An 8151-nucleotide genomic window follows, 5' to 3' on the forward strand; every position below is an offset into this window, starting at 1 on the left:
TATATTATGATAACAGAAATATTCAAAACTGCGAATTAACTTGTATTTTACTCTTTTTAAATGTTTGTAATTCTAAATTGAAAATGTATTTGCCAGACAGTTGTCTCTTTTTTTATTGCCTCTTTGGGTTAGATTCTGGCTTCTTTATGTCAGTGTTTTGTTTTGTAATAAAGATTTTATTTGGTAGCAAGTTATTCTTTTACTACATTCTGTCAATTGGTTTCTGCTTCTATGAAATGTTTGTTACAATGGCTCTTTTCTAGTTGATAAGCTTATATAAATCTTGAGGTGTTCAATTTTTCATTGACAGCACTGCTTGCTAATATGTTTTAAAATACGGCACATTTAGTTAATTTTCTTTCAGAACTTTTTATTTTATCTATGTACCTAGACAATTATGTCTTCATGTTTCAATCTGAAAATCTTTTTACTTGTTAAAGCATAATCAGTAGAAATCCAGAAATCTGCAGCACTGCAAAAACACTTCTCTAGTGCAAAATACAAAGATAATCTATGGTTTATAAAACTATAATTCAAATTTTAAAGTACTGTTATCTTTTATCTTTTCCAATTTACATTTAAAAAAAAAAAAATTTTGGACTTATAACTGGAATAATTTCTTAAAATTATCAAGTAACAAGAAAAATCTTGCCTTCTTTTAACCAGAACACTGTAGAATTCTTCTTTCACAGCTCTGGGATTAATCAGTTCAAAAAATGAAATTGAAATACCTACTTTAACATATTGCTGAATCTTATTCGAATCTCTTCAGGCTGAACAAAGAACAGTTTTGGTCAGTATAAACAAATTGTTTCTGTTCTCACATTGGATTGTCTGGTACATTTTTTTTCCCATTGTATATATTTTTAGGATACTTCAGTTTGAGAAATCATTATTTTCCTTTCTTTTCATACAGTAGGCAATGAATAAAATGTCAGGATTGTAGAAGTTGATATAAATTGTTTTGGTAATAGCATAGCTGCCAAGATTTTGTTGTAAGAATTTAAGTCATGTTCTTTCTTTTCATTTTTACTTCCATCATTCATTTTCAAAGAAAGTAATAGTCATATATCTGAGTTGTTTTCTTTTTATATCTTGGATTCTAAATTTAATCTTGTTATATATGTGTGGAGGCAAAGGCTTCAAAAATTAAATCAACTTAGGTTTCTTTGAGGTTTTGAATAAAATCATCTCTGTGTTTTTATTTATTTGAATTGGGTTTTTTAAGTTGTCAAAGAATTTTTTCCACACATTTTTCTCTTAAAATCTTTACACCTCTTTTCCTAAATTGGCATCAGTTTTGTTGCCTTTACAAACCAAAATATGTAAATAAATTTATTGCAGTAGGTATTTTTACAGCTAGTGACTATTCCTGTTTCCAAATAGTAATCATTATAGCATGAATATCATAATTATTTTTTAACAAGTTTGTCTGATCAGTTAATGTTTAGTATTAGGAAACAACATACTGTATGTTACTGGATGTAATATACATTAATAATTCACTACCTTAACTTATCAGGCTGTTTATTTCTTTGTCTTTTCCCCAAAATACACAAAATATAATATATGCCAGAATACATACACAGTTGAATATTGATATATTTAAACTTTAGTTATTAACTTCTTTTTCTTACTTGGATTTTGTCGGGTTTATATATTTTTTATATATTAATGATATCATATATTAATGACTTTATATATAAAATGTTTTATATATTAATGATATTAAAAAATGATAAGTACTGATTTGAGATTTAAAAAAGCTACAGTTTTACTGGCAGGACATAGGCTACATATTTTTTGCTTGCTACACAACCCCATCTCTGATTATACATCAGTTTCTGCCAGTTTCCCTTTTATAATTATACTTTATTCCCATCCATGGATCTTTTGCTCATTTCTATCTTAAATTATTGGTTACATTGTCTAATATACAAATATTGTTTTTTAATGCTTTAATCATTTTCACAAGGAATGAAAATATTAAAAAAGTTTTTAATGTGCAATGAGATTTTTTAAACTGCTATCTTTTAACTTAAATTGTGAACTAATGCATGAAAAAATGCTGGCATGTCAAATCTACAAAGAAAAAAATTAGTTTATGAAAACATTGTAAATGATGCATGGTACCTCAGACAAGTGTCTTCTACTACAGGCCCTGGGCTCACCAATGCCTTGAGATGAATTTAGTTGACAGAAACTGTGTGGTGGCCTGTTGTATATTTATATATGTATATATATGTGCATCTGTTTGTGTTTATCCTCCAACTACATGACAACTAGTATTGGTTTGTTTACATCCCTCTGACTTTGTGATTTGACAAAAGTGGCTAATAGAATAAATACCAGACTTTAAATGAAATAAAGTGCTGGAGTTAATTTGTTTATCTAAACCCTTCATGATTGTGCTCAAGCATGGCCGCAGTCCAGTGACTGAAACTAGTAAAGAGGTGACATCTGATAAGTGTTTCATAAGATTGAGCTGGTTCCTTTATCTCCTGCATATCAATTCTGATCCATTATTATTTACTTTTCATACTTCATGATTCATTATGACAATCCATTCATATTACACTAACTGCACAATGATTTCTAAGCATTATCTCACTGGACAAATAGATTTCTCATATCCTGCATAAATAGATTGTTAAATTAATCCCAATATACATTTTCTTTAATTAATAAAATAAATTTAAATTAATATTCACAGTTATTTTTGATTTCTTTAATCACAATGAATTGCTGGATAAAAATTTGTTTCTAATCAGTTTGTACAAAACCACTTATTGATTGTATAAATTACACTTCTGCCTTATGTGTTCATCATCATCATCATTTATATATCAGCATCCTCATTATCATTTTTCCATCCATTTTTCCATGCATACAAGTTATGATGACAGAGAAAGAAAACTTCACATGTGGTAAATACCCAAGAGCACCCATGTAATAAATTCTTTTTAATCCTCAGAAGGTTCTATAGAATTAGCTCATAGATTTTTTTTACTTAGGTTGCCTAATTAGCAGTGTTCCAAAAACAAACCTTTATTGAACAGCAAGGTTTTTCTGATATGCATGCCAAAGAGATTTGGCCTGGGTTAGACAGACACAGAAGGCTTCTTCAACATGGCAATGAGAGCATTTGTCAGCATAGATATCTGTGAGTATGTAAGTCTCTTTATACTAAACATGCTTGGTAGGAAATGTCCATCAAGCCATTTTAGCCTATATAGACATGATCCTTTAGCTATCATTAGAGATGTAAACAGGCACACCCTGGAGAGGCTCAGGAAACATGATTCACACTCTTAACTCACTATGGAGATCAACCTAACCATAGTTAGTTTCTTAAACACAATGCTCAGGATCAGTATAAGTTCATGCAGGCCCTATTGCAAATCAAACAAAAGGCTACTTTACTCAACACAGCCTCCTGTCACCTGCATATGGTGTTTAAAAACCTTGTAAAGGGTGTAAGTAGGAAGATTTCAAGCTTATTCTCAAATAAAGCTGTCTTAAGAACACACTGACTCCCTATTATAATGAGGCTCTAGCAGCCACACCATTTCTATGCCCAGCCCAAAAATCCACAAGAGAAAGTGCAGCTGAAAAGTTATCTGGTTTGTACCCCACTTCTTACACAGTGTGAAGATCTGTGAAAGAAGAGCCTTTCTTAGTTTAGTGGATTTGCATTTTACACAAGATAATAGGTACAGAAAGTATTCAGTAAGCATAGCTTCATAAATTCAATAGGCACAACTTTCATTTAGCTGTGCACCTAGTATCAAAAAATATTAGTGAGTACCCCAAAACCCTGAGCAAAGATAGGAGGTTCATATAAGGTTTATAGTGAATGGTTAGTACAACAGAGAAGCTCTGGTCTATGAAGCAGTGGTGGTGTTGTCCACTAAAAACAAAGTGACACATATACAGAAGTATATTAAGGCGAAGGTGAGATTCTTTAAGGCCAGGTTGAATAATCAGAAATCCTCTTTTAGGATTCAAGTGAGACGCAATGTTTCAGTGTTAGCCAGTTATATATGGTGATTAAAAGAGGAAGCAACACCATACAAAATCAACTGGAAGTTGCTGAAATGACTTGGGCTGTATGGGAATGGCAGTAGATATTGCAGGACCTGCATAGCAGAAAAGAGAATTATTCGAAAAGAATTCACATGATCCGAGTGCTTTCTCAAACTTGTGTGAAATATTCAGATGCTACTCTCATGAGCAGAAATTCGTTTTGACAATGTGGTCATGTCCATTTTAGGACTAGAGAACAACAAGTGCATACACGCACACAACTTACTCTCTTCACCCATGGCTAAACTCAATCCATGAGAAATCACTCGTCCTTGTCCATGCTCTATGCTGGCATGGGTAAGATGGCTTAACAGGATATGACAGGTCCAGAGACTACACCATGCTCCAGTGTCTGCTTTGAGTGGAGGCACATGGCCTAGTGGTTAGAGCAGCAGACTTGTGGTCGAGGGATCGCGGGTTCGAATCTCGGACTGGGCGATGTGTGTGTTTATGAACGAAACACCTAAGCTCCATGCGGCTCCGGCAGAAGGTAATGGCGAACTTCTGCTGACTCTTTCGCCACAACTTTCTCTCACTCTTTCCTCCTGCATCTTGCAGCTCACCTGTGACGGACCCGCGTCCCATCAAGGTGGGGAACCTATACGCCAAGGAAACTGGGAAACCGGCCCTATGAGCTAGGTATGGCTCGAGAAGGAACAAACAAAGGGTCTGCTTTGGTATGGGTTCTAGGGCTGGATACCTTTCCCAGTGCATGGAGTGAGTGTTAGGGAAACTTACATGACTAAAATCTTCTTTGACTGAGTGGGGCTGCAGTACAGAGAGAGGCAGCTTTGTGCCAGGAGATAAGGGATTAAAGTATGAGAGAAGGGGCCAAATCACAACAGTTTTGTTGATGTAGAGGAGCTACACAGCCATTTGCATCATAAAAGAGGGGTAGAAATGATTGTGATAGAGCTGAAGAGATTAAATAGTGGTGATGAAGTATCAGGCCAGATGCCTCAAAATACAAGGTGAATACGAGTGGGGATGGGAAAACAGAAAATGTAGGTGGGTAGAGGTTGAAAGTGTATGAGAAAGTGAGCAATGATTAGAAACTGGGGAATGGTAGGGAATGTACTGATGAATAGGTGTTGAGGGATGATTAGGTAAAGGGAAGAATAAGTAACAACTATAGAAATTGGATAGGATTTAGGAGAGGATGTAGTGAATGGTGAAATATATATATATATATCTCACATTATGGTTCTTGAATCCCTGTTACTGAGATAGGTGAGTTTTCTTGCGATCAACCTCCAGTACTCATGTCTTCCTGGGTTTTCCTCAAGCAAGACACGGGACAAAGTGCTGAAGGCACACATACATGCACATGCTCAGACACTTTTAATAATATACCTTCATTCATTTTCATTGTTCAAATCCATATCACTTTTTAATCAAGAATTTATCTTGTATGGTATTTTCTATACCTTTATGAATCTTTGTTGTCCATCCAAACTTATGCCACTGGCCACTCAGTTATATTTGATTTTTGTTTTATACACACACAGAGTTATATTTTGGTGATTAGATACTGTTTTACACAACTCAGTTTTAAATATAGATCCTCAGATATCATCAGTTACATAATATTTCTACTTTTGTTATCACAAATCTTTGTGCTATTTATGATAAATTTAGACTGTTGTTTTTAATCAATAATGTATATATTTTTAACATCATGAAGGATGGCTAACATTTAAAATGGCGGTGCCCAGCATGGCCACAGCTTGTGAGCTGAAACTAGATAAAAAAAAAAAAAAGCTGTTTGCCCCAGCATGACCACACCTCGTGAGCTGAAACTAGATAAAATAGAAAAAAAAAGAAGCTGTTTGCTTTATTCACTTTTATTTTTAGTAGTACAGTTTGTTTTGTCAAAAGGTTCTTTTGTACTTTGTAAACTGATCACTGACCCATTCCACTACTTTCATTTAAGAAAAAGTTATTGATAAGCTTTTATATGCTTCTGGGGTTCTGCTCTCTTTTTTCCCCCCTCTCTCTCTCCCCTTATTCTTTTGTGTTCCTAATTACCTTCAACATTATTCATGCCAAAATAGCCATCTATGTATCATACTTAATGTTTACACACATTTGATAGGCCAGTTACTGCAGTATTTGTTCAGAGATAACATCTCTTGTGAACTTTAAAAAACATGACAAATATCAGAGAGAGAGATGAAAATTTGTCCCAACAAAAGCACCAGATGCATTTCAACCTTATTGAGTCTCTTCAGTGGTGTATACCCACAGCCAGCAACACAAGTGAACAAGAATTTGTCATCTCTGATGATGGAAGAAATGAATAAAAGATTCACTGATGTTGCAAATAGCTACCCAACTGATTAAAAATCCAGTATATGCAATTGAAGCATTATTCGATTAACCCTTTTGTTACCGTATTTATTTTGAGATGCTCTGTGTTTCTTTTAATTGATTTTAAATATAACAAAGAATTTAATAAAATAACTTAGTTATCATTAAACTAGTGTTAGGAACATATATTACGACTAAGTTTTGGTGGAAGATTTGAATTCAGAACTTTTGAAAAAAAGACATTTGTACTACAGAGCCAGAGCCGGTTGGTATCAAAAGGGTTAAAATAGCCAGCTATGTATCATACTTTTTGTATACTTACTGTTGATACGCTCACCAAGAAGAGTTGTCATCTTGGGACAAATACTGCTGTAACTGGCCTGTTGACAATTTGTTAAATACTGCCTCAGTTGGTCAGTTTAATACATACAGTAATGCCTAGATATACGAGTTAGTTCATTCCTGAACTGTATTCTATTTTTTTGTTTTCTTTTTTTTTTCACCTCTGTACCTGTAAGGCTGTTGTATTGTTACTGTTTGAACTTTCAACTCTTGAGTATTCAGTCAGTTTCAAATTCAGTTTTCTCTCTCTCATTGTATTGCATAATCATCTATTTACTTATTGTCATTATTCTTTTTTTTGCTTTTTTCATACACAATACTTGATAGTGTTTTTTTCGTTTTTTTTCTGTTACCTCATGGATGCTGGCTTTCAAAGTTTGGAAGCATTGCTTGCTAAGTATAAATAAGTTGTTTTTAAGTATACATAAGTATGCTAATTTTTCTGCTTATAATTGAGGTTTTTAACAATAGTTAGTTAGTTAATTTTTTTGGCTCAAAAAGCAAAAAGCAAGGCCATGTAGGGGGACATGGAGTTATGTACAGGGTGGTGTTCATGTAAAGAGTTCAGACCACTTGTGGTCAAGGGAGACTTTGAACAAAGCGGTCGTCGGCATCTTCACCATCTCATCTGGCAGCTTGTTCCACGGATCCGCAACCCGTTGATCCGCAATCCTAAGTTGATGTGTTTAACCATTAATGCAAACAATAAAAATAATCTTGATAAAATAAGAAATAGTACAATAAAATAAAATTACACATATTGATCTGTATTTGTATACATGTACACATGCATCTACACACACACACACACACACACACATATGCCATGTTAAAGGCACCCAACACACACTCTAAAGTGGTTGGTGTTAGGAAGGGCATCTAGTAATACAAAGCAAGCCAAATCAGACTGGAACCTGGTGTAGCTCTCCAGCTTGCCAGCTCTGGTCAAACTATCCAGTCCATGATAGCATGGGAAACAGATGTTAAAGGCTGATGATGATGATGATGATGATGTATATACATTTATATATATAGATGCAGGCATGATTGTATGGTTAAGAATTTTGTTTCCCAACCACATTGTTTCAGTTCAATTACTCTGCACCATGGCCTAGTGTCTTCTATTATACCCTTGAATCTATCAAAGCCTTGTAAATGAATTTGGTAGATGGAAACTAAAAGAAACCTCTGTGTGTGTGTGTTTAGATCTGTGCTACTCCAAAAGTCACTGAGCTTTGGGTAGTAATGTTATCATTTCCTCAGTCAACAAATCATTCACTGGCTTTGTTCCTTTGAAGATGCATAGATTAAGAAATCCTTTATTTGAAAAGCAATTAAGGGCGTTCCACTGTGATATATTTATCTAAGGTGTTCCGTTGTGATATTTATCTAACCCACACTACCATGGGAGAG

The 8151-nt window shown here is 34.2% G+C and overlaps 1 protein-coding gene across 2 annotated transcripts in view; it reads left to right on the forward strand.

Moving 5' to 3' along the window:
* Positions 1–8151, forward strand: part of LOC115210976 (RUN domain-containing protein 3B) — a 61201-nt gene that overhangs the window by 51263 nt on the left and 1787 nt on the right. The window lies entirely within an intron of this gene.

Source organism: Octopus sinensis, linkage group LG4 (genome assembly GCF_006345805.1).
Source record: "Octopus sinensis linkage group LG4, ASM634580v1, whole genome shotgun sequence".
NCBI classification, from domain to species: domain Eukaryota; kingdom Metazoa; phylum Mollusca; class Cephalopoda; order Octopoda; family Octopodidae; genus Octopus; species Octopus sinensis.